Source organism: Heterocephalus glaber, unplaced genomic scaffold, assembly GCF_053883595.1.
Source record: "Heterocephalus glaber isolate CG9 unplaced genomic scaffold, H.glaber_assembly_v1.0 deba00001472, whole genome shotgun sequence".
Classification (NCBI taxonomy): Eukaryota; Metazoa; Chordata; class Mammalia; order Rodentia; family Bathyergidae; genus Heterocephalus; species Heterocephalus glaber.
Window position 1 is genome coordinate 59,574,065 of NW_028258315.1, and position 23,010 is coordinate 59,597,074.

General features: G+C 36.0%; 1 protein-coding gene across 5 annotated transcripts in view; it reads right to left on the minus strand.

Annotated features, from left to right (window-relative positions):
- LOC106010150 (uncharacterized) overlaps positions 1 to 23,010 on the minus strand; it is a 270,531-nt gene that overhangs the window by 128,391 nt on the left and 119,130 nt on the right. The gene's annotated exons all lie outside the window — the stretch shown is intronic.

Genomic DNA, 23,010 nt, shown 5'->3' on the forward strand with positions numbered 1-23,010 from the left:
CAACATGCATTTATGATAAAAACCCTACAAAAATTGGAATAGATGGTCTCTACCTCAAACTGATAAAAGCCATCTATGAAAAACCAACAGCCAATATCATACTAAATGGTCTAAAACTGAAATCCTTCACACTCAAATGAGGAACAAGACAAGGATGTCCACTATCACCACTCTTGTTCAATATAGTTCTGGAAACATTAGCCATGGCAATTAGACAAGAGAAAGAAATAAAAGGAATAAAGATAGGGAATGAAGAAGTCAAATTGTCATTATTTGCAGATGACATGATACTCTCTATAGAAGACCCCAAGAACTCCACCAAAAGTCTTCTAGACTTCATAACCAAATTCAGTCAAGTAGCTGGTTACAAGGTCAACACACAAAAATCAATAGCTTTCCTCTACACGAACAACACACTCACTGAGAGAGAAATAGGGCAAGTAATTCCTTTCACAACAGCATCCAAAAAACTGAAATACCTAGGAATCATCCTAACGAAAGAAATCAAAGACCTCTTCTCTGAAAACTATGGCACTCTGAAAAGAGAGATTGAAGATATCAGAAAATGGACAGACATCCCCTGCTCCTGGGTAGGAAGGATTAATATAGTGAAAATGGTCATACTTCCAAAACTGCTATATAGATTTAATGCAATTCCAATTGAAATCCCAGCAGCATACTTCATGGACCTTGAGAAAACAATTCAAAAATTCATTTGGAACAAGAAGAGACCCAGAAGAGCAAAAGCAATTCTAGGTAACAGAGACATGGCAGAGGGTATCACAATCCCCAACCTGCAACTATACTACAAAGCTACTGTGATCAAACAGCATGGTACTGGCAAAGAAACAGACCTGAGGACCAGTGGAACAGATTAGAAGATGCAGAAACAACACCAGACACACTCAGCCATCTCATCTTCAATAAAGGAGCCAAACACCCTCACTGGAGGAAAGATAGCCTCTTTAATAAATGGTGCTGGAAAAATTGGGCTTCAACTTGCCAAAGATTAAAACTAGACCTATATCTCTCACCATGCAGTAAACTAAAATCAAAATGGATTAAAGATCTAAATATTAAAATAGAAACTCTGAACCAGTTGGAACAGAGGTTAGGTAGAACCCTGGAAGACATCGGTGTAGGAAAAGATTTTATGAACAAAACCTCAGTTGCCTGTGAACTAGCACAAACAATCAACAAGTGGGATCTCTTCTTATTAAAAGGCTTCTGCACAGCAAGAGAAACCACCAGCAGTGTGAAGAGACAACCCACAATGTGGGAAAAAATCTTCACCTGCTCTTCCTCAGACAAAGGTCTACTATCTCAAATCTATAAAGAACTTAAAAAGATCAGACCTCCCAAATTTAAAGACCCAATCCGAAAATGGGGATCTGAAATGAACAGACATTTCTCAGGCAAAGTAGAAATAGCAAATAAATACATGAAAAAATGTTCAACATCACTGGTCATTCGAGAGATGCAAATGAAAACAACGCAGAGATTCCACTTCACTCCAGAAAGAATGGCTGCTATCATGAAATCAACCAATAACAAATGCTGGTGGGGCTGTGGGGAAAGAGGAACCCTGCTCCACTGCTGGTGGGAGTGTAGACTGGTGCAACCACTGTGGAAATCCATATGGAAATACCTCAAAGAACTAGGACTGGAAGTCCCATTTGACCCCACTATTCCACTGCTGGGGATCTTCCCCAAAGAATTAAAAGAATCATACCACAGTGATATATGTGTACCCATGTTCATAGCAGCACAGTTTGTGATAGCTAAAACTTGGAAACAGCCCAAATGCCCATCAACTAGAGACTGGATAAAGAAAATGTGGTTTTTAAATAAAATGGAGTACTACTCAGCCATAAAAAATGAGAAATTAGAGACATTTATAGCTAAGTGGATGCACGTTGAGGCGATACTCTTAAGTGAAATAAATAGGACACACATGTATAAATACCAAATAGTTTCTCTGGTGTGAGAAACTGAAAGTGTAAATGTGGACAAAATGTATAATAGGTAATGTGAAATAGGAAGAAAAGGGGCAAAGGGCAAGGAAGTGGGAGGGCTAGGGGAAAGGATAGAAGGGAATGGGATTAATATGAGAAAATGGAAAAATAGGAACAAAATCTTTGTAAATAGGGAGGACTGGAGGGGTTGAAGGGAGGGCTGGGCAAGGGTGAAAAATAAGAACCAAGAGAGACTATGTAAAGGTGCAAAGTTCCAATGATGAATGTCATTATATTGTATACCTAAAATGTACCAATGATTAGAATGAATAATCGATAATGCAAAATAGGAAGAAAAGGTCCAAAGGGGTAGGGGTAGTGGGAGGGGCAGGGGAAAGGAAAGAAGGGAAAGAAAAAATGCTGAGAAATGGAAAAAATGGGAATAAAGTCTTTGTAAATAGGGAAGGGTGGAGGGGGTGAAGGGAGGGCTAGGAATGGGGAAAAAATAAGAACCAAGATGCATTATGTAAAGGTACAATTCCCAGTGAGAAATGTAATTGTGTTGTATACCTACAATGTACCAAAAAAGAATTTAATTAAAAAAATTTTTTTTCAATTATATAAATCTAATAAAAAATTTGTAGGCGTTCCGTGTGGTTTACTTTTGGGAACATCATGGCTGATCAGCCAACGCCATAGCTCTACATGTGTCAGATTATTCTGGTTATTCTTTTGCTTCTGCTGTCCAGTATGGCAAGTACGTGCATCTTGCCTTTGGTAATTAAGTGGTGCCACCTGGCCTCTGCCGCTCTGGGATCCAATCAAGTCCATTGCCCTTAACTTTCCCAATTGAATAACTGCAGTCCGCACTGTAAGTTCTGGCACAGAGAGAAGAGCCATGATAGGTCTCTTCAGGGATGCTAGTGCTCCCCTTGTGAATCTGTTTCCCAAGGTGTTAGACAAGGGTACATTTTCTGGGTCATCCCAGCATGGAGCGTTAAGTTTAATATGACAGATCCACTCCAACATTTTCATTTGCCTAAGCCTTTGAATCCCCTCATCAACAGTAAACCATGGAACATCAGGCATCTCTAACTCATTCACAGTGGCCCATCTTTTGATCCATACTTCTTCCAACCAACCAAATAAACTATTAACACCTTTCTTTTGTCCATGATTTCCATTAAACTCAGAATCCCTGCTTAATGAGCCCGTATCAACAAACTCAGTCTGATCCAGGTGTATATTTTTGCCACCATTATCCCACACCTGTAAATCCATTCCCATACTTGCTCATCAAGCCTCTTATAAGAGTTAGAAAACTCAAGAAGTTCTTTGGGAGAAATATCAGAGTGGGTAGGGATACCTCTGCCACTGCAGGTGAGGAAATCTCTTCCTGTGGCAAAATAATCTCATTAGAAACTCAACGTCTAAACATCTCCATCCCAGTTTATGGGACCCCATTCTTTTTTATCAATGCCCTCACCTTTTACTTCAGATACCCTTCTGACAAGAGGGCCACATTAGAAATGAGATGAGAGTTAGTGTCAGGTAATTAGGGAAAGAAGATTTTGGTTTGACAAGATATACAATGAGAACTTAGAGAAAGAATGAGGACAAAAATAGAGTGGATGACACACCTATTAGATTATTGTATTAAGAGTAATAATAAACTAAATTCTTGAGCATGGAGGATTTGTATACTGCCTATTATGACCAAGAATCATTACCAAGTTCTCATTTGGAGAATCATTTTGTTAAACAGGGGGCCTATGAGCTCTTTGCAATAGGGTACAAGGGCATAGAGAGGGGCTGGTGCCAGAAAGATAATCTAAGATTAAGTAGATCTCAGTTCATTGTTTTTGAGTCTCCATCATGCAGGAGTAACTAACTAGAGCCAGGTTTTCATGACTCTGCCTGAACTTGGGGGTTGTTGCTGAAATTCCTGGAGAAGGTAAAACCAACAAGATCTCAAATACCATACTAACTCAGACTCACAAAATTGAATGCACCAGGTAACTTACTGAATCATGAGTTCCTTAAGATAGAACTCTGTGAAACTAGAATAAATACTATATATACTAGACCTCAAATAGTAAAGATCCAATTCAGGAGGTCCTTGTGTAGTTCTCCTAAAATGAAGTTTTGAAAGAATACTTGCTGGAGAAATTGCATATTTCAAAATTATAAACCACATAGTTCATAATTTCTCAAAACAAAAAATATGTTTCAGTTCACTATGGGAAGGTGTCTAACTTGGAACAGGTTTATATTATTTGATACAATGTTTATAGACATATTTAGTTGGCTATTTTGTCAAATCCTCGTTTTCATGAGCCTTATCCCATTTCAAACTCTAAAGCTTTTTACTCCTGGTAAAAGTTTAAAAAACTAAACATTGTTTTAATTTCCCACCCTGTGAGACTGAAGAAGAAAAAACTGCAACAGGATGAGAGTCCTGAATATAGACTAGGTCTCCAAAGCTGACGTCATTTGACAATTAATGAGAGAAATGTCACATCAGTCTGCAGCTAACAGGTGCAGAAAAGCACGAATGGATAATTCATTGTGTCTCTGTTTATACTTCCCAACACACACACATACACACACACACACACACACACATACACATCTTCTGATCTAATGAAGGTTCTGCCTTGATCGGAGACATATTTTTAGAACTGGACAGGATCTTGGAGCTTATGGCTCAGTCTCCTCACCTGTCATTTGAGCAAAGAGGTTAAACATTATTAGGTGACTTGGCCAACACCACATAGCTAGTTAATGACAGAACCAGAATTAGTTTTACTCTCTCCTTCTTCCTAGCCAATTATTTTGTTTGTCTCCAAAATTATCATTATCAATTTCCTTCCATCACTTATGTGCATGACATGTCACTCATTAAGAGTGGAAATCTCTTTTCCCACCTCTTGACTTGGTTTATAAATTCATCTGACCAACAGAATGCAGTGGAAAGAACACTCCAGGCCTTGCTTGTTCAGGGCCCAAGAGGCCTGGCAGTGTCTGCTTCCTCTCCAGTGAGACACTAGGCTCCATGCTCTAGAGAATTAGGGTAGACCCCTGGATGATGAGACCCAGCATATGAACGGGCAAAGAAGCCTCATAGAAAGACAGCAGAGGAAGGAAGTCTTAAACAACCCCACTGGACTCTATCCCAATTCCTGACCCAGAGAATGCTAGGTAGACAACTGAAAGACTGCTACACCCTCTGCCTTATTTTATTAACATCATTACTAAGAAAAAATCAGGACACAAAATTATGGGTAGGTTCAAGAACTATTATTAAGAGACTTGGTGAAGCAACAATTCCATGTATATCAACAGCTTTTATCAAGATGATTTTCTGCTTTTAACTCAATGAAACTGTAATTCAAATTATAATTGCATAATTTACTGATCAACCAACCCTACTGTGGTATATTAACTTACACTTGGCATAACTGGAACATTTTTCAAAATTCTTTTTTTTTTTTTTTGGCACCAGGAATTGAACTCAGGGCCTTGTGCTTGCCAGGCAGGCACGGTGCCACTGAGCTAAATCCCCAGCCCTCAAAATTCTGATATGCTGGTTCTCTAATGCCATACACCAGCCCACCAGAAAACTTAGTGATTTATAACAACACTATAATCGTTCCTCAGTATCCTCAGGGGATTGATTCTTGATACCAGAATCTGCTGGAGGCCCTTATATAAAAGGGCATGACATTTGCATATAACCTATACACAGCCTCCTCAGATACTTTAAATCATATCTATGTATAATTTCTGATACAATGTAAATGCTATGTAAATAGTTGTTACACTGTATTAAGGAATACTGACAAGAAAAAAGTATATACATGTTCATTACAGATGCAGTTTTTTCCTGAATATTTTTGATCTGCAGTTGGTTAAATCCACAGATCAGGAACCTATCGATACAGAGACTTTGCTGACTAGTTTTTAGTTTGGGAAGGGCTGCATGGGGATAGCTGGTCTCTGCTACACTTTGCATCAGCTGGAGCTAGCTTGAAGGCTGGAAGGTAGACTAATCTGAAGGCTGGCTTTCTTATGTCAGGTAGGTGGTGGTGACAAGACTGGAATAGCTGAGACTGGAGCGGCATCTCTACCTCTATAGACCCTTCCCATGTGGTCTCTCCATTATAGTGGCTTCAGGATGGCTGACAAATCTGCCAACCAGGAAATCCCAAAAAAGCCATCTCACTAGAAGCTGTATCTGGCCTTAACTTTAAAAGTTATGAAGTATCTCTTTTGCCCTACCATTGGTCTGCCCATATCCAAGGAACATACACCCTACAATTTTTGAGGAACAAATGCCTATGTCACATGGGCTAGGTTGGGGCTACCATATTTAGAAAGAAAAATCCTGCTTCACCCAGGTTCCAAACTCTGCGTATGAATTTCATGTTAAAGGTAAAAACTTGATAGAAAAACTCATTCCAAGAGTGTTGAGTTAAAAAAATACAAACTGTTGTTGCTAATTGCAATACTTATAGATGTTTATTTGGTTTCCTTACAGATGACTTGGTCTGGGGCTATAGTTTAATTTCCCTCTCCCCTAGGGATTTGGGTTAGACTTGCAGAGTGGAAAATATGAATAATCTACCATCATCACTATTTTATTGTAAATGCCTCTCAAAAAATAACTCAGTGCTCACAATTGACACAAGTAGGACATTCATAGCAAAGTAGAGACATTATGAATTTAATCTGCTTCTGACTGACACATTTTCAAAGAGAGTTAATTATGCTCTAAGGACTGTATGAATATTAACAATTTATAGTTGTACATGTGGGTGCATATACATGCACACACACAGACACACACACAATCATATAATATCTTTTATTCTTGAAGGATTCCTAGCTTCTCAGCCCAACATGGCTGATGTCATTTTTTCTCAAAACTGTCAGTGCCACACAAAGGGATATAGTATCTTTTCTAATTGTTTCCCAGCAACAGTCAGATGGTCAGGGCAGAATGTATGCAGTATATTCCTTTAATTCTGGTAGAAATCACATAGTAGCTAAGATTTAATTAGTCAAATTGAAGTTTTTGTATGAACAACAAAACTATCATTTCTATTATTACAAAAATGTGCCCCAGAACATATTATTAATTGTAGAAAAGCTGCTATACCTCTGTGGCATTTTGTACTCATTTTGTAAGATAATAGCTTAGAATTGTTATAAGTGAAAATAAATATCCAGTAAAAATTATCCATAAATACCTTGTCATTTACGTTGGCTATGTTAACTGCTTCTTCGATTGTAGTCTTATCTCTAAGCCTTGTTTTCCCACCTTATTTTTCTCCAGTTTTAAGCCATATTTTCCTCATATCCTAAAGACATGACTCTATGAATCTTTCAGTATTGGCTTTCCAAACTATCTCTGTCAATTAAACTTTGGAGCATGCCAAATACCTCTATTATTGAAAACTTTGGGATATGTCAAATGTTTGCATTTTGAATTTTCTTCTCAACAATATAATTTCAAAGATTTTGCCAGTCAGCTGTAAAATCAACATTTCATGGCTATAAATTAAACATATCACTAAAATAACCCATCATTGAATAAAGAATTATTATTATTATTATTATTTTTTTTTGGTACTGGGGATTGAACTCGGGTCCTTGTGCTTGTGCAGCAGGTGGCGAAAACACTGAGCTAAATCCCCGGCCCTAGAATTATTTTATAAAGTGAGTGATCCCCTTTAATACCTTATTGGGAAATTTTCATTTTCATAATTTATCTCTTGAAGTGTAACAATCCCAGAATTTTTAGCATGAGGACTGAGTTTGTTCCTGGATGCAACACTTTAACATTTAAGAAATGAATTTGTTTTAAAATTGTTTGTCAGGAAAAAGAAAGTTAAGTCAAATGCCAAAGAATGGTAAAAGGAAGCTGTGAAAAGATTTTAATCTACAACAATAAACATAATTGCTAAGAAGAAATCACAGAGCATCTCTTTGACACAGCTGATGAGAGGCATCAGTCTCAAAGCAGCTCGATCAACACATCTCCTGGCCAAATAAGGCAAGGGCCAACCAGTACCCTGTGGTTGGCAGGCTTGTGTGTGTGCCCTTGTACAAAGCCACATTAACCAAGGAAGCAGGGTTTTGAAAATAGCTTTTAAGTCTTCAAACTCAGAAATCCTCAGACAAGTAATTTTCATTTAGAAATGAAAATGTTATTGGAATAATTATAATTTATTTTCATCACACATACACCCAACCCTAGCATTGTTAAAAAGAAAAGAAAAGAAAGAAAGATTTAAGTCTATCCTGTTAATATTCAGCTCAAGTTGAACTTTAGGCCATTAGCTATGTATGTGACTACAGTATATAGAATAGCTGAGAGTATCAGACGGAGGGATTTTGTTAATTCCACAAGAGTGGTTCAACAGGTGTTTCAGGTTTTCTGTTTGCTCCACCCTAGAGAAAGATCCCAGGAGAATCACCTGATTGTCTTTTCCAGTCCTAGCAGTAAGACTGCAGTTGAAACTGGGTTTAAAAACGAGTCACTTGTCAATTCACATAATCTCTCTGAGCATGATTTTCTTCTTTGGTAAAATGACAATAATCCTACATGCCCTACTTTTTGTACAAGAGTGTCAGGGAGAATACAAAGTCAATGAATAAGTAATGTGAAGACAATGATTACCATAACCTAGCCTCTGTGAGTACATTTTATGTATCATTTCATCAAATCCTCATAATGACCTTATCAGAGAAGGACAGAGATCAAACTGAGGGTCATTGAAGGTCAAGGCCTTGCCCAAGCCATATCTGGTTAAGTGACAAGAGCCACAATTTTAACTGTGACTTCTGTTAAGCTACTCCATCTCCAATAGAACATGTATGAAAAAAACCATAAAATGTTAAGTAAATATCAGCTATCACTATTATTATTCTTCCTAGCTCTGAAACTTTATTTTAAAATTACATTTGTTATGTATTTACACTTTTTTAGAGTTTCTAGTTTTGCTGATTTGGGAGGTGTCATTTTTTTCAGATTTGTTATAATAATTATACATGATCAATAGAGGAAATACAGAAAAGTTAAACTAAAAGAAGAAAAAGTGTGATGGCAAGTCAAATAAAGAAGCATGTTGGATAAATAGCAACCCACATTTTCCAAGAAAAGAAGTGAGGCCATTATAATGCTTTCCTTAGAGGAAGAATAAAGTATTTTAGCAGTAAGAACGTTGTTAGAATTGATATTTGTTAAATGAGGGTCAGGATGATGTATTGACCATAGCAAGTTGTCATAGCTTTTCAGCTATAATTAGATTAAAAGAATTAAAATGAATAGATCAGTTAGCCACAAAATGCTCTGCAGAGGTAGGATTTGGCAGATACATTGAGACTCCTCATGTGCTAACATCCATGAAGAAACATTCATTTCTAGAAAATGCAGATCTGGAAGAAAGGTTCCAGCAGTCTCATAGTTTGTGTAGGATGATTTAGGATGTATTTATTTGTAAAGGATGATCTGAGTATTGATTCAGGCAAACATTTATTCTGGGACCATCATAAAGAGCCACGGAATTCCTAGAATTCAGAGTTGCACCTTGGACTTCTGAGGTTCATTTGAGACCAAAATGAGAGTAGAGGGCAAGACACTAGACTCTGACCATCGGGGGTTCTCTTTCAAAAGAAGATATTATTACTAGAAATGGGCAGGAAAGAATGTTACCATGCTTTTAGGTTAATTGCTAGGAAGAAGAAATCCAGGACATAAACCATGAGACCTTGAGATCAGTGTGAGGAAAGCATCCAGGGAGACTGTCAGAGAGCATAATCAGAGATGAAAGAATCTCACAATTTCACATCTAGCTTCCTCTAATACATTCCTACAGAAAACAGACACTTTTGTCTTTTCCAGTGCTACACTGAATGCCCTTTTCTTTTCATCTTCACATCTGACAGGAACAACATTTTCACATTGTTTCCCAACACAGGCTGTGTACCTATAAGGCCTCTCCCCAGATTTGGGGCCCGTGGTAAGCCTTCTTAAATCACTACTTGGTCATTCAAAACTAATCCCAGCCTTTCTCTGTACCACCTCTGTCTCCCTCTGTTCCATCTTTGGCCACTAATTCAAGAAAGAGAAAGTTTCAGGGGTAAAAAAGATGGCAGTGGAGAACATATACACACAGATGCCCCTATTGCCTCAAAGTTCCCCCAAAGACAAATTAAGCTATTTTTTTCCAAAATTATGTAAAAAGTTCCCGAATCCCATAAATCCTGTCCTTTATTCTTTTCTAAAGACAATTCAATTCTGTGACTCCTGACCAATTTTAACACACAGAAAAGAACTGATTTTGATGTCTTTTAGGAAAACTTGCCTGAGCTGACAGTTCACATAGTCTTTCTCTTTCTAAAATCCTGTGACCTGAATCATCTTAGATGCTTAATACAGACTTAAATATTACAAATAAATTTTTCACCCAAACAAAATAATTTGCTGAATGAATAGGGACAAAGTCTTATTCCCTAAAGCATAAAAGACACTTTATAAATCCATTACAAACAACACCAAAGACCCTAGAATGTATGCCATAAATTAGGGGAGGAAGTTTAAATTAATATAATTGTATTTCATTATGCACCAGCCAAAGAATAGTTTGCCTCATACCAGTTTTATTTTCTATTAAAAATGCATTTTCAATTCTCATTTCTTACATACAGTTTTAATGAAGAACTACTACAACAGAATCAAACAGGGAGATTCATGCTACTCAGGCAGCAATATCAGCAAACAATGAAAGCTATATTAGACCCGAAGAGTTACAAAGAGAAATATAAGCTATAATTCTTGCTTTTGTTGCTTCCCAACAAAATAATCACTTGCTATCCATTGTTTCATTCATTCTTACTTATCAGTAAGTTTGCAGCTGCCTTCTCTCCTTCCACTTTATGGCAATAATTTTATTTGTTTATCAGTAGTAATAATCTATTATTTCTCAACACTGTAGTTATGGTACACTAATCATAAGTTACCTCACATTGGTTGTTCACTTGTGTAGGCAAGCCCAACAATATGTTACCTTCAGAGTTCAAGACAGTTAAATAGACATAGCATTTAAATCATCTATTCTTCTAGCCCCAAGTTTGATTCACTTATTTCCTGATTCTCAGAAAAAAATTCACATATCAGTCATACATTTCACAGTAGCTCAATACTCAGATTCAATAAACTTTCTTTAAAAAATGTTGATATTTTCTTGGTAATGATTTTTTTACCTTTGAGATATGAAAAATAAAGAGCTCTACATTTACTGAGCCACTATTTAAAATTAACTGAATTCCTTTAATTATGTTTATACATATTGTTATTTATGGGCAAAAATTATTCAGTATATAGTCAAAGAGACTTTTTTCTCCCAAATGATCACATTGTGTTTCCAATGAAGAAATTGACCTTGTATTTTTGATGCGTCACATTAATTTCAGGATCAATATTCTGAAGAAGAATGATTTTCTGACCATAATTTAGAGAATAACTTTGATTTCTTTTTTATTTCAATTATGTATGTAAGACCTAGGTAAGATTAAAGTGTGTGTTCTTAAAGTAATGAAATGATTTTCTTTTTTTTTTTTTTTGGTCTAGTGCTCTGTGATTCTTCCTTCAGTATGAAATAGTCTTTGTGTTCTTAAAATATCCATGTCTATATTAAACTTAATGTACATTGGGAGAATAATTCATTGATTCCTATAAAAAGCAAATTTCATTAATCCCCAGACAGGCCATTTATGGTGACAAACTACCAAAATAATATAGGGAAAAAATATTTGAAGTTTCTATTCCATTGATTTCACTTACAGAATGCCAGCTGGTTCTAGTGCTTCCCTGTTTATACAAATACTAATTTCAAGCTTTCCAAACAGAACTTACTTAATTCAGAAAAGTTAGAAATAGAAAATGAGCAAGTCAACCAGTATAAAATGCAGTATGTGTGCCTGATACAACTGACTTGTGAGACTGTAGTATCTCAAGGATATCTATTTGATCTTGTGTTCTTGGATATATAATCTTCCAGGTTAAATTGTACCAGAAATAATCTGTGTACATCCCACAGAGAGTAAATAATCAAGCAGATACATCTTTGTTCCTCCCCTTTTTCACTCTCACACAAAATTTTGCATATGATTATCTAAAACCTACAAGCCTCATATTTTTGCTATAATCTTACAAGAATTATATAACTAGCCACTGTTGTTTCCAATTTAAATATTTTATAAAAGTCACAAAACCACCTTCTAATAAATGGAATTAAGTCTCCAAGTAATCCCACCAGAGTATTTCAAGACAACTAAAATGCTTTATTTCCCCCAACTCTTTGCCCAATCAATCCATCTTTCATTTTAAACATGATGGGTCATCTAAAAAAAAAAAGCCCAAATAAGATTTAATATTGCATGGTTTCTCTTATACAAAAAACTCAAAATAAAAATAAAGAGCAAAATAAAAGATAACAGGAAGTAGGAAGATAGATCTTTCTCAAAAGGAAAGGGGATCAAGAGATGGAGGGCAAAGGAAGGGAGAGGAGGTACAGGGGATGAAAAAAGGAATAAAGATGTGTTGGGCACATGCACCAACCCCCCACAAAGAATGTAAACATTATGTGCTACACACATGCACTAATAAAATTTTTCAAAAATATTTCACCTGAGTATGTGAAGGTTCCCTTAGATTAAGGAAATTTTACTTGAAATAGTTATTTCTTTTTCACAAGATTTCAGCTTTTTCAGAATTAGCTCTGATATAAATAATATTTTCACGTATTCCAAACACAATATTGGAAAAACATTTTTCATTCCATGTAAATTTCTGAAGATGTTGTTCAAGGAAGCAACTAACGCAAATTTTAAAAATAAAAAATTAAACACTGTAATTACCTAAGAGGAGCCTAAAATAGAGTTCACATGGGGATATTTGTAAGAACTGAAATATGTAAAAATACTTAGGTAAAAAATACAAAAGAATCTAGTGTGATGGATTACATGCCTTTAATTTCAGCACTATGGAAGGTTGAGGAAGGAGAGTTGCAAGTTTGAGCCCAGCAAACGGAAATTCATGATACCCTATCTCAGAAAATTTTAAAAAGGGCTGGGACATAACTCACTGTGAAAGCCCTGGGTTGAAACCCCAGTACTGAAAACAAAATTCAGAAATTGATCAAAATAGACTGTGAGATAAAAAGCATCACAGCAGAGCCACCCCCAGTGCCGAGGAGGTGAAACTTCCAGGCCACCATGCCACCGCCCCTAGTGCCAAGGAGCAGAGCCATGCCCAGTGCTGAGGAGGTGAGCTAAGTGGGCACCAGCAGCGCACACACACAAACACCCATGTGGAAATGAGAAGGCACGTAAACAAGTCTCAAAACCAGACTCCCAGATCACCTAGAGCAACCCCAAAGGGAAACGAGATGGAAAAATCTGATACTCAACCACCTGGACTCCCTGAACTGGCAACAAAAGAGGATCTGGAAGAAATGAAATCAGAAATAATTTCTCAGATAACAGCAGAGATTGTGCCCATAGTGCAAGACTGATTAATAAATCTAGAGAGGACACTCATAAAAAATAGAGGAGCTGAGGAACATGATAGAATCCCAACACATGAAACAAATGGAATCCATAAAACAGATGCAAACAGATTTCCAGGAGATTCAAAACTCCATTGAAAGTCTACATAACAGAATGAGCCAATGTGAGGACAGAATTTCAGATATAGAAGATAAGATTGCAATTAATGACCAGGAAAAGAAAAATTTCTTTAAAATAGTAAAGGACCATGAGAAATCAATCCAGCAGCTGCTACATGATGCAAACAAGAATAACATAAGACTGACTGATCGAAGTCAATGAAGAAACAGGAGAGAGTGCAGACGACATAAAAAAAAACAAAAACTGTTCACAGAAGTAATGGCAGAAAACTTCCCAATCAGGGGAAAAGAATTTGACATACAGATCAGTGAGGCATATAGGACTACAACTAGCCTTGATAAAAACAAATCTACAGGTAGACATATAATTGTTAAGACTCCAGAAACTCAACAGAAGAACAAAGTTCTACAAGTGGTTAAAGAAAAAGAAACAAATCACATACAAGGGAAAGGCTATGAGGATCACAGCAGACTTCTCAATGCAAACCCTCAAGGCAAGAAAAGCTTGGAGTGACATATTTCAAGCCCTAAAGGAAAACAGCCTCCAACCCAGATTGATGTACCCTGCAAAACTAGCTTTCAAAATTGATGGAGAAATAAGATACTTTCATGACAAAGAGCACCTTAGGAACTTCATGAACACCAAACCAGCATGCAAAAAATTTTAGACAATATCCTAGGAAAAGACAACAAGGATCACAACCCCCAGAAGCCCGGCAGAATGAATCCATTGGGCATGACAAGAAATTAAATGCAAAGGGGAAGAATCCAAGAAAAAGAAAAAGTCATGTCAAGGATAAGTCAATATGTATCAGTCATAACCATCAATGTTAATGGTCTCAATTCACCAATCAAAAGAAATAGATGGGCAGAATGGGTCAAGAAGCAAGATCCAACAATATGTTGCATACAAGAAATACACTTAATTCAAAAAGAAACTCATAGTTTGAAAGTTAAATGGTGGAAAACAATACTCCATGTGACAGGAACCTGAAAAAAAGCAGACATAGCTATCCTCTTTGGAGATCAAGTGGATTTCAAACCAACACTAAGAGAGACAAAGAAGGACACTACATCTTTGTAAAGGGAGCAATCCAAGAGGAACAGATGACAATTATTAATATATGTGCACCAAACACTAGTGTACTCAACTATATAAAACAAATACTAACGGACATGAAAAATCAAATAAACACTAATACAATAGTAGTGGGGGACCTCAATACCCCACTGTCACAAATAGATAAACTAGACAAAAAATAAGCAACTAAATACTAGAACTCAAACTCTTCAACAAATGAACTTAACAGATGTGTACAGAGTGTTCCACTCCACAAAATCAGAATACACATTCTTTTCAGCTGCACACAGGTTGTTCTCCAAAACAGATCACATACTCGCTCATAGAACATATTTAGTAAGTGAAAAGGAATTGAAGTTATCCCCTGTATATTATCAGACCATAATGTGATGAAATTGGAGATCAATAGCAAAAGAAACTGCAAGAATTTCATAAACACATAGAAATTGAACAACACACTTCTGAATAACCAATGGGTCACAGAGAAATTAAAGAAGAAATCAGTTCCTATAACTAAATGACAATGACAATACAACATATCGGAATCTATGGGACACAATGAAAGCAGTCTTATGAGGGAAATTCATAGCAGTGAATATGCATATTAGGAAAACAGAACGAGCCCAATTAAACAACCTGATGCTGAACCTCAAGCTTCTAGAAAAAGAAGAGCAGGACAAACCCAAAGTTCATACAAGGGAGGAAATTATAAAGATCAGAGGAGAAATCAATGCAATGGAGACTAAGAGAATGATACAAAAAATCAACGAAGACAAGAGTTGGTTCTTTGAAAGAATAAACAAAACTGACAAAACCTTAGCCAACCTTATCAGAAAAAGGCAAGAAAAGGCCCAAATCCATGCAATTAGGATTGAAAAGGATGAAATTACAATGGACCCAGCAAAAATCTAGAGGATCATCAATATCTACTTCCAGAACCTATACGCCAATTAGATGGAAAACACAGAAGAAATGGACAGATTCCTAGATACATATGAATTACCAAAGTTGAACAAAAAAGACCTAAAATTTCTAAACAATCCAATATCAATCTATGAAATGGAAAATGTAGTTAAAAACTTACCAACTAAGAAAAGCTCTGGTCCTGATGGCTTCACTGCTGAATTCTACAAGACATTTAGAGAGGAACTACTGCGATGACTCTTTAAACTCTTCAATGAAATTGAAAGGGAAGCAATACTCCCAACTTCATTCCTGGAAGCAAGCATCACCTTGATCCCCAAAACAGAGAAAGACCCAACTGAAAAAGAGAACTATAGGCCAATCTCAGTAATGAACATAGATGCAAAAATCCTTAATAAGATACTGGCAAACAGAATGCAGAAGATCATCAAGAAGATCATACACCCTGATCAAGTGGGATTCATCCCAGGGATGCAGGGATGGTTCAATATACGAAAATCAATCAATGTAATACACTATATCAATAGAGCCAAGGACAAAAACCATATGATTATCTCCATAGATGCAGAAGAAGCATTTGACAAAATCCGACATGCATTTATGATAAAAACCCTAAAAAAATTGGAATAGACAGTCTCTACCTCAAACTGATAAAAGCCATCTATCAAAAACCAACAGCCAGTATCATATTAAATGCTCAAAAAGAGAAATCCTTCACACTGAAATCAGGGACAAGACAAGGATGTCCACTATCACCACTCTTGTTCAATATAGTTCTGGAAACATTAGCCATGGCAATTAGACAAGAGAAAGAAATAAAAGGAATAAAGATAGGAAATGAAGAAGTCAAATTGTTATTATTTGCAGATGACACGATACTGTATATAGAAGACCCCAAGAACTCCACCAAAAGTCTTCTAGACTTCATAACCAAATTCAGTAAAGTAGCCATACACAAAAAACAGGCCCACTGAGAGAGAAATGGGGCAATCAACTGCTTTTACAATAGCATCCAAAAAATTAAATACCTAGGAATCAACCTAACAAAGCAAATCAAAAACCTGTACTCTGAAAACTATAGCACTCTGAAAAGAGAGATTGAAGAAGATATCAGAAAATGGAAGGACATCCCTTGCTCCTGGGTAGGAAGAACCAACATAGTGAAAATGGCCATACTTCCAAAACTGCTATACAGATTCAATGCAATCCCAAGTGAAATCCCAGCAGTATACTTCATAGACCTGGAGAAAACAATCCAAAAATTCATTTGGAACAAGAAGAGACCTAGAATAGCAAAAGTAATTCTAGGAAACAGAGACATGGCAGGGGGTATCACAATCCCCAAACTGAAACTATACTACAAAGCTACTGTGATAAAAACAGCATGGTACTGGCAAAGAAGAAGACTGGAGGACCAGTGGAAGAGATTAGAAGATGCTGAAACAACTCCAGACACACTCAGCCACTTCATCTTCGACAAAGGAGCCAAACACCCTCACTGGAGGAAAGATAGCCTCTTTAATAAATGGTGCTGGAAAAATTGGGTTTGAACTTGCCAAAGATTAAAACTAGACCTATATCTTACACCATGCACTAAACTAAAATTGAAATGGATTAAAGATCTAAATATTAAAACAGAAATGCTAGACTGGTTGGAACAGAGGTTAGGTAGAACTCTTGAAGACATTGGTACAGGAAAAGATTTTATGAAGAAAACCTCAGTTACCTGTGAACTAGCACAAACAGTCAACAAGTGGGATCTCTTCTCATTAAAAGGCTTCTGCACAGCAAGAGAAACCACCAACAGTATGAAGAGACAACCCACAATGTGGGAAAAAATTTTCATCTGCTGTTTCTCAGACAAAGGTCTACTATCTAGAATCTATAAAGAACTTAAAAAAAATCAGACCTCCCAAATTTAAAGATCCAATCCAAAAATGGGCATCTGATATGAACAGACATTTCTCAGACAAAGAAATAGAAATAGCAAATAAACATATGAAAAAATGTTCAACATCACTGGTCATTCGAGAGATGCAAATGAAAACAACACTGAGTTTCAACCTCACCCCAGAAAGAATGGCTGCCACCATGAAATCAACCAATAACAAATGCTGGTGGGGCTGTGGGGAAAGAGGAACCCTGTTCCACTGCTGGTGGGAGTGTAGACTGGTGCAAGCACTGTGGAAATCCATATGGAGATACCTCAAAGAACTAGGACTGGAAGTCCCATTTGACCCAACTATTCCCCTGCTGGGTATCTTCCCCAAAGAATTAAAAGAATCATACCACAGTGCTATATGTGCACCCATGTTCATAGCAGCACAGGTTGTAATAGCTGAAACTTGGAAGCAGCCCAAGTGCCCATCAACTGGAGACTGGATAAAGAAAATGTGGTTTTTTTAATAAAATGGAGTACTACTCAGCCATCCTAAATGAGAAATTAGAGACATTTATAGCTAAGTGGATGCACATTGAGACCATACTCTTAAGTGAAATGAATAGGACACACATGTGTAAACACCAAATAGTTTCTCTAATGTGAGAAACTGAAAGTATAAATAAGGACTAAAAGGTATAATAGATAATATGAAATAGGAAGAAAAGGAGCAATGGGGAAGGGGAAGTGGGAGGGGTAGGTGAAAGGAAAGAAGGGAATGGAATTAATATGAGAAAATGAAAAAATGGAAATAAAGTCTCTGTAAATAGGGAGGAGTGGAGGTTTTGAAGGGAGGGCAGGGGAATGGGGAAAAAATAAGAACGAAGCAAGGTTATGTAAAGGTGCAAATTTCCGATGATGAATGTCATCATACTGTATACCAATAAAATTAATGTACCAATATAATTAATTTTTTAAAAGTGCATCACACCCTTCCTACTATTGGATCACAGTGGAAGGAAGCTAGAAATCAACAGCAAAAGGAGCCACAGAAACTACACAAACACATGGAGATTAATCAAAAATTGAATAATCAATGGATCACAGAAGAAACCAAGGAAAAAATTTTAAAAGTTTCTAGAATGAAATGACAATGAAAGCACAACATGCCAAAACCTACGGGACACAATGAAAGCAGTTCTAAGAGGGCAGCTTATAGCCAGGAATGTACATACTAAAACAATAGACCCATCGCAGACAAATAACCTAACCATGGATCTCAAGCTTGCAGAAGAACAGGAACAATCCAAATCCAAAACTAAAAGAGAAATATTATAAACATCAGAGCAGAAATTAAAAACAATACAAAGGTTCAGTGAATCAAAGAGTTGGTTCTTTGAAAGGATGGGAATGAGACCCCGGGAATGGGGAAGCTAGAACAGAGAAGAGAAAAGGGGGAAGTAAAAAGATCAAGATGCTATTTGTACATGTACCAATTCCTCCTTGATAAATGCATTTAATATGTATCACAAACATATACTAATAAAGAGGGGGAAAAGAAGCTACTGGTAGAAAAATAAATTTTAAAAAGTACATCACAAATCATGCCGGGGTAGAAATAGGGATAGTTTAATATTTGACACTGGCATAACTGGATAACTTTCTAAGAGGAAAAAAAAAACCCTCACATTTTCTACCAGGACAAATTTCAAATGGATAAAAAATTTAAAAGTAGGCACTGAAAACTTCCTAAACTCTAACAGAAAAATACAGTACTCTCTTACTGAACTGGGAGTACAGTAACCTTTTCCAATCATGAGTCAAATACAAAAATCATTTTTAAAACATTTTAAATAAATTCAACTATGTAAAAATAAAACTCATGTGGCAAAAGCCACAAGAAGCAAGTAAAAAGACAAATGATAAGATTAAAAAATTGCAACTCATATTACTCATGGAAGACTTATCCTCCTAATATAAAAGAGCTGGCTTAAATTAGGAAAAAGACTAACAGGAGAGAAAATCTTAGAAACACAATGAAAGAATAGGATGTCAGTTTTCTCCAGTCATTCACACACAAAAAGGATCTACATCTTGGATAACACTAAGTGGAAAATAATTATTCTTACATATTGCTGAAGTATAAATTAATATAACCTTCATCTAAGGCATTTTGGCATTATCTACTAAAAGCACTAGTGATTATTTCTTTGCCTAGAAATTCTCCCTCTGTGGATATACCTATGAAATGATTATCACAAGATTATTCACTGAGAACAAGTCAATCATACATCAATGGGAGATTGGTTAGGCGAATTACAGTACATTCATGCAGACCAATACTATATAGCTATAAAGAGGAAAGGAAAGAGGAGGGGTCCATTTAGTGATATAAAAACATCTCCAAGATGTAGAATATTACAAATAAAGTTTCAAATTAAATTGAAAGTAATATTTTACCTAATCTGAGCCTTCACAAATAAATTTACTACTGACTATAGTTTTTTTTTTTTGTTTTGTTTTTGAGGCAGGGTCTTTTTGTAGTTTCTGCTGGCCCTGAACTCTCTATGTAGCCCAGGCTGGCCTCAAACTCAAAGTGATCATCCTGCCTCAACCTCCCGAGAGCTGGGATTACAGGTGTGCACCACCATGCCTGGCTCAATTATATCTCTTTAATGACATATTTTCTAAAACCGTGTGTGGTACTAGAATATTAAAATTAAGTTTGGTTGAAATTCATTTTTGAAAGAGAAAGTTGAAAAATTATTCTAATTGTTTATCATATACTTGACTTTTCTTAGTAAATTTAGGCTTTTTTGTATAATTCTGTTGTTACATTTCTTCAAATTTAATTATTCCATTTTGCTTAGAGATATATAAGAACATTCACTGATCAAGGAGCTAACCTTGTCACTAGAGAATTTAATCAATTTGAAGCTTCTTTAAGAATACAAGCATGTGGTGGGGCTGTGGGGAAAGAGGAACCCTGCTCCACTGCTGGTGGGAGTGTAGACTGATGCAACCACTGTGGAAATCAGTATGGAGATACCTCAAAGAACTAGGACTACAAGTTCCATTCCACCCAGCTATTTCCCTGCTGGGTATCTTCCCCAAAGAATTAAAAGAATCATACCACAGTGATATATGTGCACCCATGTTCATAGCAGCAAAATTTGTAATAGCTAAAACTTGGAAGCAGCCCAAATGCCCAACTGGAGACTGGTAAAGAAAATGTGGTTTTTTAATAAATGGAGTACTACTCAGCCATCAAAAACGAGAGATTAGAGACATTTATAGCTAAGTGGATGCACACTGAAGCAATACTCTTAAGTGAAATAAATAGGACACACATGTATAAATACCAAGTAGTTTCTCTAGTGTGAGAAACTGAAAGCGTAAATAAGGACTAAAAGGCATAATAGATAATGTGAAATAGGAAGAAAAGGGGCAAAAGGGAAGGGGAAGTGGGAGGGCTAGAGGAAAGGAAAGAAGGGAATGTAATTAATATGAGAAAATGAAAAAATGGAAACAAAGTCTTTGTAAATAGGGATGGATGGAGGGGTTGAAGGGAGGGCAGGGGAAGGGGGAAAAGTAAGAACAAAGAGAGATTATGTAAAGGTGCAAATTTCCAATGATGAATGTCATTATATTGTATACCTAAAATGTACCAATAAAATAAAATTTAAAAAAAACAAAAGCAACAGAACAAAACAAAAGAATACAAGCATGTTGGCCAGAGATTTAGCTCAGTGGTTCCAGCACCTGCCATGCAAGCACAAGGTCCCGAGTTCGATCCCCAGTACCAAAAAAAATACAAGCATGTTAAAACTTTTATTTCAAAGTTTACATCTACATCAAGTTAAAAATGTGCATGAAGTTTGAAGTTAATTGGCCATCTTCTTTCTTATCTATTTTTCCTTTTTAATGTAGAGTATAAAATCCTACTTTTATCCTAAGGTTGAAAATAATTCCTCCAACTAAAAAGTAGACACTTAGGCCTGGGGAGGAGGAACAAAAGGGAGAAGAGGGTAAATGGATTGAAAATGAGCAAGATTCATATGCATGTACCAATTTCCCCAAATGAACATCATTTTTCTGTATTACTAATTTGCACTAATAAAAAAATCTTTCAAGTGTTGTATTCAGTATACAAAGGCTATTCTCCCACCCATAAGATTTTCACCAAATTACACAATAATTCTTTTTGAGATTCTTTGCCCTTTTTTGTGTTGAAATGCAAGAACTCCTTTTTAAAAATGTGACAAAGTTTTATTTCAGTTCATCCAAAACACAATTTAAACTTCAAAAGCTCTCTTTTAAAAAGCTCATTTCTTCATCCTATTTTGTCTCTTGGTTAGAATGCAAGGATAAGAATCAAATCTTTCCATTTCCCACAATATATTCGCCAGCCTGAAGAAAATGAAATAATGTGCCTTGGACATAGTAAACCCTAAATAAATATTTGTTAAACAAATGACTGTCTTTGTTTCTTCCCAACATTTTTCTGTTAGAATTACAAACTCAAATTCAAAAACTGTTTTCAAAGACACAGACATAGCTAACACAGTGTGGAACCAAAGCTTAATTCCTTTATCATTAATGAAGCAATCATACATTGATTGCAACACAAATATTGACCAAGTAATTTAATATAATTGAAAAAATAGAACCTGGCTAGCTTGATTTACAATAATAAGTTTTTCACACAAATGATTCTGACAACCAGTGCTTTGAGGGGTCTACTAAGAAAATCAGCTGGTACAATGAGTGCTAGCTACCCCCAGGTGGGTTTTACAGGGAACACAGTGCTCTTCAAGTAGGTAGTATGGTATCTTCACAAATACCAGCACAACTGAGTTAAGGTTGGATACTAATATATATATATTAGTTGGATATAATATATATATATTAGTTGGATATAATATATATAAGGTTGGATACTAATATATATTATATATATATTAGTATCCAACCTTAACTCAGATATATATATATCACAAATAGTATATCTTCCACTCAAATCTATTTAATTTTCCTTTGGTTGTTATAATGACAACTTCCTTAACCCGATATGATAACAGATTTTTAAAAACATAAGCATGTATTTATTTTATGGTTTGCACAAGATGTACCTTTGGTACATCCAGATTTTCATAACCCATCAAACAGTTTTTTCAGTATGTGTTATGGCAGGATATTCTAGAACTGCCAAGAAAAGTAAATTCACAGAGCTGCCTGCAATTCACTAACTATAACAAATTAGCATAAGCAGCCCCATTTTAGAAGGAACGGCTTTTTACAAGTTATACAGGAAAAATAATGTGGTTTTGCATTTAAATCATTAAAAACTGTCCATGTAGTGTGATTTCATCATGAATATTAAATACAGAACAAATCATTCAATGTAGTTAGTGTATTTGAGCTGAAACTCCTTAATGAAGCATTTGATTATGATGTGTAAGACTGAGTAGGAAA